Source organism: Aulostomus chinensis, chromosome 17 (assembly GCF_037954235.1).
Source record: "Aulostomus chinensis isolate RoL2024-O1b breed Wild chromosome 17, RoL_Achi_v1.0, whole genome shotgun sequence".
In the NCBI taxonomy this organism is placed as follows: domain Eukaryota; kingdom Metazoa; phylum Chordata; class Actinopteri; order Syngnathiformes; family Aulostomidae; genus Aulostomus; species Aulostomus chinensis.
The window spans coordinates 3969596-3981278 of NC_141336.1; the positions used below are offsets into that span (position 1 = coordinate 3969596).

Sequence of the window (11683 nt, forward strand, 5' to 3'; positions counted from 1 at the left end):
ATCAGAATTAGCCGAGAGGCTCACCACAGAGAAATCAAGGCCGATTTTCATTGACTAAAACCAAAGAGCTATGATATACATATATATATATATATATATATATATATATATATATATATATATATTTTTTTTTTTTTTTTTTCAGTCTAGAATGTTCAGATTTCTAGTCGACTGAAACTGAATGAAACGGGACAAGGATGAAAAAATATGAAGGAAACTAACAGAGACATTTGATACATGACCAAGGCTACATTTACAAAAGAGCTGCTAAAATAAATATTTGACAGTTTGGATCAACTCATCTCTCCCACCCGGTGCCTGTGGCCCAAAATACAGGGTTACCACGTTGGGAACCACTTGAGCGCTTCGTTGTAGTGTTTGTTTTAGAAACTGTCAAATATTACATGTTGTATGGTGAGTAAAGCCAAGTGGAGCTGCCTGGAATACAAAGGTTGAGGGTTCAATTTCCTGCAGCTGTCAGGTCCTTCCTCCTCCTCTACCTCAACACCTCTAATGATTAAAGAGGAGAATTTCACACCGGTTTCATTCCTTTATCTTTTGTCGTTAGTTTTAACCCCTTTTTCTCACCAACTTCCACATATATGATTGAATTATGGAGTCAAATATCGAGGTTGTCATGGCCGTAGCTGCTGGACAACTGTCAGACATCTCAGAGAGCAGATTTAAACAAATACGACCAAAACCATTTAACTCAGCATAATTGGAACTGGGTGGAGATACAGAAACATTGAAGACTTTGTAATTAAATTCACATCTTATTAACTGAGTGGAGAGGAAATTCTGCACCACAGTGTTTTGTCAGCAGCTTTTCTCAGAGACGCCTGACAGCTTCCATGGGTTGACTGGGTGAAGGATTCTTGAAGTGTGTTTCCAGTTTGAGAGGTAAGGAGGAAGACAAGTGACAAGATGAAGATAATGATGCAAAAAAAAAAAAAAAAAAAAGCCCTTTAATTAGTTTTATAGTGATCCACTTTTCTGACACTTCAATTTTAAAAAATGAACTTAAAAAAACAACAACCTCTGTCCATAATTATTCCACTTCATCCAGTATTTGTTTGATTCCCATCTATATGCTGGATGGTAATTTACATTGTTCCTGTCGACTGTGTTCTCTCGGTCCTACCAAGACTGAGTACAGATGCTGCAGTCGCCTTCAGAGACTAAAGTCAGTGTATTTTTCTGTTCTTGGGCAGCAGAAGTCTTAGACTCTTCCTAAATTTTACTCTCTGGAAGAACACTATATAATTTTCTCTAAGCCAGCTGAGTCCCTATTTTTTTCCAACCACTAATTAATTATAATTCAGCACAGTTTGATGCAGTCAGGCCGAAGGAATGCTGGAGTCTACTCGTCGAATTTCGAGGAGGAGGAGGCTGACAGAGGGATGGATGGAGCCTGTGGTTTCTGCTTAGCTCACAGGCCAAGCCCATTGAAAGGATTTAATTACTTGTATGACTAAAGTCTCGCAGGCTCACAACACATCGCTGACGACAGGGGTGACCGGTCACACCACAGACGATGACTGAGGGTCGTCTATCCCCAGCATTGATTGACAGTATTGACAGTATTTAGATGGGTGACGGAATGAAGACATTTTTCAGGTTAATCCAAACACTTAGCGTCTCCTGAGCTCCTGCCATCAGTGAGGACACATAGATACATGTGACATCAACACGTTCATGCTATTAGGAACATTTACAACCCAATAAAATGTTGTCTCCTCAACAAAATTCACAATATATATTATATTCATATGTTCAGGTAATTTTAGACTTTAGTTCTACACCTTTCTAAAAGCTCTCAGGGGCATTATTAAAAAGAAAGAATTCTCAATATTGTTGGTAGCTTAAAGATAGGTATTTCAAGGTATTGATGTTTCTTGAGGAGAAAATGAAAACAGTGTTGCAGCTTGTTGACCTGCCCTGTGCTTGCTTTTCTCACTTGCGTTGCTCTTCTCAAGCCGTGATTCCCTGAGCTGTACTGCTTATCCAAGCGTGTTCTCTCACCGGCCTCCACAGGCTGACTGCAATCAGCAGTGAGAGATATACCACAAAATCACAAAACCATAAAACCTGAGGGTGGCAGACGCCCACTGCGACCAATTGTTGGCTCGGTGTGTCAGCGCCCAAAGGTCACTTTATCCTCAGAAATCCCTCCATCACGTCCAGTGAACCTCCTGTCAGCTGAAGAGTACTCTGAGAGTGAGGACCTCCGCCGATACATGCAAAAGGTTTTTTTTTTTCCCCTTTTGGGGGGGGGGGGGGGGGCTATGTTATACAGTGGCAGCACGGTGGAGCAGTGGTCAGCACTGTCACCTCACAGCAAGAAGGTTTGAGTCCCGGCTCGGTGTGGAGTCTCCATGTTCTCCCTGTGCCTGCTGGGTTCTCTCTGGTACTCCGGCTTCCTCCCACAGTCCAAAGACATCAAGAGGGACCAGGTTAATCCAGACTCTAAATTGACCGTAGGCGTGGCTGGGAGAGCCAATGGTTGTCTGTCTCTATGTGTTGGCCCTGCCATGGACTGGTGACCTGTCCAGGGTGAAGGCTGCTGGGATAGGCTCCACCCCCACCACCCTCAACAGGAGAAGAGGGAGAAAATGGATGGATGTTTTATCGGCATTTCCGAAATTTTAATTGGCTTTTCTTTGGTTTGCACGACACGTCTCCACCAAGTTCTATGTAAATTAGCCTGGTAGTTTTTATGTTGCACTGCTGTCTGGTAGACAAACCAATAACATGAAAACCAACTCTTTGTAAAGAAAACTTGTTTTCCCATTTGAAATTAGAGATTAATATTTAGATTTCAAATTACACGTAGATGCAGAACCCAAGCAACAGATGCAAGAAATGAAAACATAACCGACATATTAGTTTATTGGGGCGGACATTAAAATAAGCAGCTGAACAGACTAGCAGCTTCTAATGAAATTGTGGCAACAGAGTTTACCTCAGAGAGTTATGCTCATTTTCTACAGAAAGAAAAAAACACACACACACAATGACATTTTGATGGTGCACAGAAGAAAAATTGCTTTCCAAAATATTTCAGCTTTAAAAAGACAGTGGTAAAGTGAGGCCACAGTTTTCTGCGATTTACTGGAATGTGCTAACCTTGTTCAAAAGCCACACAATCAGTGAGGCATTTGAGGACTCGACTCGGTTCACTTCTGTACCGTTTAGAAATAGAAAATGCTTCTTCTTTTATTTTTTTTTGCATATAAATGGCAGAAATTTGTCTTTGACTTGCATGTGCAGAAATGGGCCATTACATAATTTTTCACATCCTGACAAGGAATATTCAGGACACATTTCACAAAATGGAATGGAAGCGACATTTTAGAGATTTTCAGGGGAGGATCAGGAATAAATAAATACTACATCTCGAGTGCTGTGAGGTTTGATGTTGTAGGTGGAGGTGGGACTTCATTTATTAATGCAAATAAGATGAGAATTAAACAGACAAAACTGCACTGTTAAACAGGTGTACAATTTAGCAACAGGGGAAAGTGAGCAGAAGATGTAACAATGACTGAGACACTAATCGGACCTGAAACAGGGTTCCTGCAGATCTGGGGAAAGTCTCAAAGGGAACTGAATTAATGAATCTAAAAACAAGACCTTTGTTGGTATTAAAAACATTTTAAATCAATCTTTTATTCGTCTGATTGTTCTGAAAATGTTAACATATGGGAGTGATTTTGTTTTGTGACCTTGTAATTAGTCTCAAACCTCAAAATAATTGGTAACATTTATTTATTCTAATTCACTGCGTGCCTCCTGCAGATCAGGATTGTGGGAACAACAAAACAGTCATATGTTCGCTGTCGGAATGCCCAGAGCAGATGTCCGCTGCATGCTAACTAGCTGCATGCTAACTAGCTGCAGTCGCTTTACACAGAATGACACGAGAAAGTGTACATTCAGCAATTATTGGCTAATCAACTAAGGTTTTTCCACGTGGCCCAAACCGGTACGGGGAAAGGTGTACGAGGCACGGTGTATTTTGTTTACAAAATGTTTCAACCTTGGAACGGTTGGAGTCGCGGCAGTGGAGTCACACGCACACAGCGCGGCTCACAAAGCTGTGAAGTCAGCCCGCCAACAAATGCACCTGGCAGATCTGTTCTACTCTCGTCTCCACCGTGACTCCACCTCCATCTCCCAGCAGCATCTAGATTTTACGCTTACGCTGAAAGCAGAGGCACAGTGGTGTCTGAAAATGGTGACAAAACACCAATCGTACAAGTCGAGTGAGGAAGTTAGAGACTTATTCCGTGTAAAGGTCCCGGACTCCGAAAATGCCCACTTGTTTGCGTGTGGTTGGAGGGAAAACAGCCTACATCAGGAAGTTTAGATGAGCCCTGCACATTTCAGATTAGCCTGTCATGGATGCTAAGAAGGATGATTAATGTTTGATGAGAGCCTCAACCAAACCACGAAAGCCAAAGTGTAATATATATATGATAAGCAATTGATGCTGAGATCACATCCAGGCCGTAGATTGGCTAACTAGCAGTCAGCGGGTCTCTGAGGACCTCAGCCCCCTGAAGCAGCCTAGAGGGGAGATGGATCTTCTGGTCTAATCAAGTGCTGACTGAAAGAACAGCTGCAGTAACTTTCTGTCGAGGCTTTTTCCTGCTGCCTCTCCTCAACTGCAGTCGGCCTGAGCTGCCATGTTTCTCTCCAGCGAGACATCGGTACACAAATGAGTCTGATTTAAATGCCGTGGCTGACTTTATATGCATAAACGCCTTTAAATAGTGGTTAATCTTCATCACAGTTTTGTTCACGAGAGAAATCAAATGCCTCTGATTGTTTGGAGTGAAACAACTTCAAGATGGAAGAAGCAACAACACTTCATTGATCTCACAAACAAACTAGATGAACTGTCTTTAAAATACATTAAAAAAAAAACATCAAGCGCTCATCTGTCATTGCGGCTGTCAAGGATTCTGCTGCCATTTGGAGTTGCAGATGGAAACAAGGCTTTTCAACAGTCTCTCATTTCAAATTAAAAAGAAAATACAAGTTTATGTTCCAGTGTTTACCACAGAACGATGTCAGCTGAAGGTTTGGAAATTACAAAGCAGTTTGGTAGTTTGATTTAAATATGTTTTTTTTTTGTTTTTGTTTTTTTTAGTAGAATAGCTGCAAAGCCTTCTGAGAACTTAAAATATCCCCAGTTCTCATGTTCAACATTCTTGTGGCGATGCTACTTCTGTTGTTACTGCAGTTGAAAGTTTCCTCATTGATTCAGCAGACGGGGCTGAGCACCTCGGCCTGCGGTATCAGGGCATCTGCTGACGTAGGGGGCTGTGTGGGTGGTCTGGCTGCTCCGTCACACAGGCAGGGAGCGATGGTGCCATCCCCGCTTTCACACACACACACACACACACACACACACACACACACACACACACACACACACACACACACACACACACACAGGGTTATCATGAGGGTGGGAACAATTTATGAATACTTTAAATTTATTCCAGACAAATTTTCTGTCTTACAGCGAGAAACGTCTGTTCTGCCACCGCCAGTGACTGCGAACGCTTTCAAGCTTGTGATTGGAATTATTTATGTTTCGCTCTGTGTTCTTGAGAAAGAGGCGCACCAAACCACACGCTAACCACATGGAACTTTGGTCACAATGCCGCAGACTTCAAATTGAGCAAAGGACTCTGTTATGCAAATATTTTGAGATTCTGAAGTACGCTTTAATAAGAAGCCCAGCGGGCTCTGCTCAGCGCGGCGGCGCGTCTTCTCCCAGGCTGAAAACAAGCGATGGGAAGGACGACGATGGCGGGACAACGGCAGACGTGTCTCTGCAGCGGGGCTGGACATATAGAACACGACTGAATAGATCAGGCTGCTGAAGTCCAACATTTCTCAACCGTCACTCTGCAAGCGGCCTGTCAGTGCTGCACTCAGTGTGCTATTTTTTCAAAAGCGAACCAGCGAAGGTTTCAAAACACGACAAATGCTTTGAAAAGAAAAGAAACAAAACCTCGATGGAGTCATCTGAGAGAGACTAGCTTGTTGGACTTGTGTCTTCTTCCCTACTTTGTCATTTCTCGTTAACTCAAAAAAGAATCATGGTTGATTCTGAACTTGGTTGACTTGCTTACATTTTTGCTTACGTTTTTACCAAGATGGCGCCGCCTGAGTGGCTGCCTGTTGCAGTCGCTCCCACTTTTTCGGTCTTTATGACCTCTTTTCTCTTGCCAATTTCCCCACTAAGGGAGGAATAAAGGTTTATCTTATCTTACAGTGTTGGTTGTCCACCTGGTCAGACATGTTTTCCACTTCTACTGTATCCTCACTACCTTCACGATTCTCCACTGGGAAAAAAAAAAAAAAATCAATCAGCAAGAATATTATATTAATTTCAAGTCAAATCCTGTCATTGCAGGGAAAAGATAATTGATTAGTAATTAAAAAGCAATGAATGAGTTACCTATTATATGATAATGTATTTCTATTATTGTATAATTGTGTCTGTCAGCTTGTGTAGAGGCGACTAACAGACATGAAGATTTACGATGAAAAAAACAAAAGAAAAATTCCAGAACTTAATATTACATTATATAAATTATAGAATATAATTTATATATGTGTGTATGTATATATATATATATATATATATATATATTATATATATATATATATATATATATAATTTATTTAAAATAAACTAAACAACTAATTAAACTTAAAGACTATGTAATGACACACAAACACACACTAATGGAAAAATGTATTTTTCACATTGTGTTGTCTTGTGCTTGAACTATGATTGAACTCTGTGTTGTTTTTATCGTTGCATTATGTCTAAACTCTGTGGTTAAGTGCGACCTTGAGTTTGAGACAGTCGCATGTCAGCAACACGTCTCGTATTGGACTTCCTGTCCCTGCATTGAGGCGATGAGTTCTCTATTTTCTTGTTCCTCTGAATTTTCGTGTCTGTCAGGTGTGCAAGAGCTCATCTGCTACTTCCTCTTATATATGACAGCAGATTTTATGTTCCCATAACCTTCAGGGTAGGCTGGTGTTAATCTGCCTGGCAACTAAGATTGTGTAAAAGTTCAAGTGGCTCTGAACTCTGGATTCTTCTTCAGCACATCCCCATTGTGTGTTGAACAAATTTCCCTCTGGCAAGATGAAAGAATTGCTCAGACTCAACAACACTTTGTTTGAGTGTTGTTTCTCATGTCACCAGAACTTGGAGCCTCTTTATAATTTTTCCATCTCACACACACACACACACACACACACACACACACACACACACACACACACACACACACACACACACACACACACACACACAGGTAAATCTTGCAGGGAAACCAGCGAGCAGCACATGAGATATTCCCTCTGAGAACAGAGCTAAAATACATCTGATATAATGACAGAATATTCAATTTGTCACAGAGCAAATCAAGTCTGAAACACTCCAGACGAGCAGACGCTCAGGACGGCTCGCATCTACCGTCTCCTTATCAACCCACCTGGCCTGGAAGAATATGCAGTCTTGTTTTTAGTACCACTCAGATAAATTATCCACTCAAATCATTAGTGAGATGAACAGTGACGACGGCGTCCCTGAGACTTGACTGGTTGACTGGACTGGTGGGTGGAGCTTGTGAGTGTTTCTGACCCGGTATCTTAGCTCCGAAAATGAAGCCTGAAGCCGTCTCGCTAACCGCTAACTCGGCTCCGTAGAACAGGCTCCTGGTCGGAAGCTGGCTGCAACTATTCACTCTATAGCCTGTAATTCTGCAGCAGGGCGGCAGCGACAGTGGGACGAACCCAGAAAAGCTGTGCCAGTGTTTTGGTCGGAGGTTACGGTAAGAAGAACTCTGAATTGCTGTCCTCTTATAGCTCTGCTAACCAGAATAACACACTGCCCACACACACACACACACACACACACACACACACACACACAGCTGTATACTTTCATGCAGGAACCAATGCAGTTTTCTTACCCTCCCATTTTGGGGAAAGGCAGCTGTGCAGTGGGCATCTTCACCACAGGGGCGGTTGTTTGCAGAGACCAGTTTAGGCCTGTTTGTCTCCCAGTCATCCCGGTGGACTCACCCTGTCCCCCCCACCCCCCCCCCCACTACTGCTCACACCCACCCGACCTGCCCAGAACTGTTACATCGTGTTAGAAAGCAAAGCCTAGAAGAGACAGTACGTCCCACTCTGATCTGAACTCACATGCAGTGCTTCATTTTGATTTTCTGGGGCGAATGAGAACAGTCTGGTTTGTTTTGGCTCTTCATCATCAGCTCGTGAACAAGAAGAAGAGAGAAATCACCAAATACTCATCTCTAGTTGTCCAGGAGGATTTGTCTCAGGCTTAGAGGAGACTTTAATGTAATTCACATGTGCACATTTCTATGAGTCCTCCCTCGGTTTTATTTTTATAGACATGTATATAAATATATATATATATATATACACACGCCCAGTTAGAGCAGTAAACCAACTTTTATTGGGACATAAAACTTTTTTCCATCAACACCGTGCAACTGCTGCCGGGGCTTTTAAGAGGTTTTCAGTGAAATACCTCCACTCTGGGTCCAGAGGACTTTGTCCATCACAGATTCACAGGAATCACAATCTTCTCATTGTTTCTCCAGAGCTGAATCACCCCCGGAGCTCTCAGCTCACTTTCCCTGTAAAGACTCCGTATTTAACCTTGCGGCAGTGTATCCTGGAGGAAAAGAGTGGAAAACAGAACCCTGTCAAAGAATCGAAGCGTATCAAACGTTGCTTTAGGTGTTACACACGAGTGAGATCAAGATGAGCTAAAAATAGGTGGCGTTTGATTGCTAAACAAGTTTTCCTCAACCGGAGGAACCCACAAACTCCAGACGCTTCTCTCAAATGATTGTTGTTGTTGCTCCAAGCAATTCCACGATCCTTCACTGGGAACTCATGGCTAACTGACTGGAAACATGACCAGGGACACTCGCCTGACAATATTTGCAATATTGTCAGTGACAGCTGTTTCCATCTAATAAATCAGAGTCTCAATGAACTTATTAAATATTGTAAAAAATTGAAGCTAGGCATGCTTTTTGAGCAAATAAAATAAATTCTGCAAAAAAATAATAGTAGACTTTAACTGTTTAGCACCTCTCATAGGAAAGATGCAGCTCAAAGTGCTTTACAAGACAGATTAAAAGATGTTTTTGTGACTTTGTTAATGTGGGAACTGAAGCTCAGAACTAAATCCAAGATAAGACACAGACCTGTGACCTGAGGATTAGTTTACCCAGATTATTAAACAGCATCTCTCTCTCTCTCTGACGTGCGTAGGATTCCAGTTTTGCTCCCCATTTATTGTTAAGAAAGTGTGTGTCATCAAAAGGAGGGAGAAGAAACCAGAAATGCATCTCAACTTGGGGAATAAAAGAAGCATTTATTGATTTTGTTGTGTGGGAGCAAATATTCTAACTATTGAACAGCCAAACCCAAGTCAATTGAAGATTCTGAGTCAGGTACAGCCCTTGAAGATTGATGTTGCCGGGCAGAAAATAAATCTTGTGGGCACGGACTCTGAATTATAATTGTATTACAAGTGATATATATACACAGATGCTAGTCATATTATTAGAATATCGTGAAAAAGTTGATTTATTTCAGTAATTCCATTCAAAAAGTGAAACTTGTTTAATCTCTGCATTCATTCCACACAGACTGACACATGTCAAGTGTTAGTTTCTTTGAATTTTAATGATTGTAACTGACAACTAATGAAAATCCTAAATTCAGGATCTCAGAAAATTAGAACATTACTTAAGACCGATACAAAAAAAAAAGGATTTTTGGAAATGTTGACCCAGTGAAAAGTATGAGCATGTTCAGCACTCAATACTTCGTTGGGGCTCCTTTTGCCTGAATGACTGCAGCAATGCGTCGTGGCATGGAGGCTATCGGGCTGTGGCACTGCTCAGGTGGTAGGGGAGCCCAGGTTGCTCTGATAGTGGCCTTCAGCTCTTCTACATTGTTGGGTCTGGCGTGTTGCATCTTCCTCTTCCCAAAACCCATAGATTTTCTATGGGGTTAAAGTCAGGCGAGTTTGCTGGCCAATTAAGAACAGGGACACCATGGTCCTCAGACCAGGTACTGGTAGCTTTGGCACTGTGTGCAGGTGCCAAGTCCTGTCTGCATCTCCATGAAGTTGGTCAGCAGCAGGAAGCATGAAGTGCTCTAAAACTTCCGGCCGGTAGACAGCTGCGTTGACCTTTGACCTCAGAGAGCACAGTGGACCAACACCAGCAGATGACATGGCACCCCAAACCATCACGGACTCTGAAAACTTTACACTGGACCTCAAGCAACGTGGATTCCGTGCCTCTCCTCTGTTCCTCCAGACTCTGGGACCTTGGTTTCCAAAGGAAATGCAAAATTTACTTTCATCAGAGAACTTAACTTCGGACCACTCAGCAGCAGTCCAGTCCTTCTTGTCTTTAGCCCAGGAAAAACGCCTCTGACGCTGTCTCTTGTTCAAGTGTGCTGGACACAAGAATGCCACAGCTGAAACCCATGTCATGCGTGCGTCTGTGCCTGGTGGTTTTGAAGCTCCGACTCCAGCAGCTGTCCACTCTTTGTGACTCCCCCCCACATGTTTGAATGGGTTTTGTTTCACAATCCTCTCCGGGGTGCGGTTATCCTTATTGCTCGTACACTTGTTTCGACCACATCTTTTCCTTCCCTTCACCTCTCTATCAACGCGCTTGGACACAGACCTCGGTGAACAGTCGGGGTGTTCCAAACTTTGCGTCACGTGATTTCACGAAATCAAAAGTGATGAAAGAAAATTCAAAGAGCCACAAAATAAAAATCAATGTAAAAAAAAACAAAAACAATGCGAAGCGGCTCCGCGCATCACTAAAACTGATGATTGTTGACCCTCTCGCCTACTGTGAACACATTTCAAGAAGAAGAAGAAGAAGACTGAAGCAACACCATAGAAGAAGAAGCAGTGAAACAATTATTTCAAAATGGAGGAAGACGAGGTCAAACAGTAGCAGACGCTCCTCCATCAGACAAATCGGTTATGTGGACTTATTTTGGCTTCCCATGTAAAAGACAAAGCAACGGTGATATATACTGTATATATATAAGACAAATATTTAGTTTTCTTAAAGCGAGGAGCATTTTATTTTGTCCTGATGCAGCAAAAACCTGCAGGTCTGCATTTTCAGGAAGAAAACAAAGAATATTTGTTTTGCATTTCTGATTTTCGTTCATCTTTATTCCGTTGCACCCCCAGTGAACAGCCAGCCTCTTCAGCAATGACCGCCTGTGTCTTGCCCTCCTTGTGCGAGGTGTCGCTGGTCGTCTGTTGGACGACTGTCGAGTCAGCAATCCTCCCCAGGATCGTGTAGCCTACAGAACCCGACTGAGAGACCATTTAAAGGCCTTTGCAGGTGTTTTGAGTTAATTAGCTGATTAGAGTGTGGCACCAGGTGTCTTCAATACTGAAGCTTTTCACAATATTCTTATTTTCTGAGATCCTGAATTTAGGATTTTCATTAGTTGTCATTAGTTATTATCATCAGAATGAAAAGAAATTAACACTCTACATATATCAGTCTGTGTGGAATGAATGTATACATTATACAAGTTTCACTTTTTG

At 42.2% G+C, this 11683-nt stretch overlaps 1 long non-coding RNA gene across 1 annotated transcript; it reads right to left on the minus strand.

Annotated features, from left to right (window-relative positions):
* Positions 1 to 5339: 5339 nt before the first annotated feature.
* Positions 5340 to 8058, minus strand: LOC147246043 (uncharacterized). The gene is made up of 3 exons (XR_015109810.1): positions 8016 to 8058; positions 6310 to 6365; positions 5340 to 5389 (listed from the first exon to the last, which is right to left on the minus strand). It is a non-coding gene; the product is annotated as an uncharacterized LOC147246043 (long non-coding RNA).
* Between the last annotated feature and the right edge of the window lie 3625 nt (positions 8059 to 11683).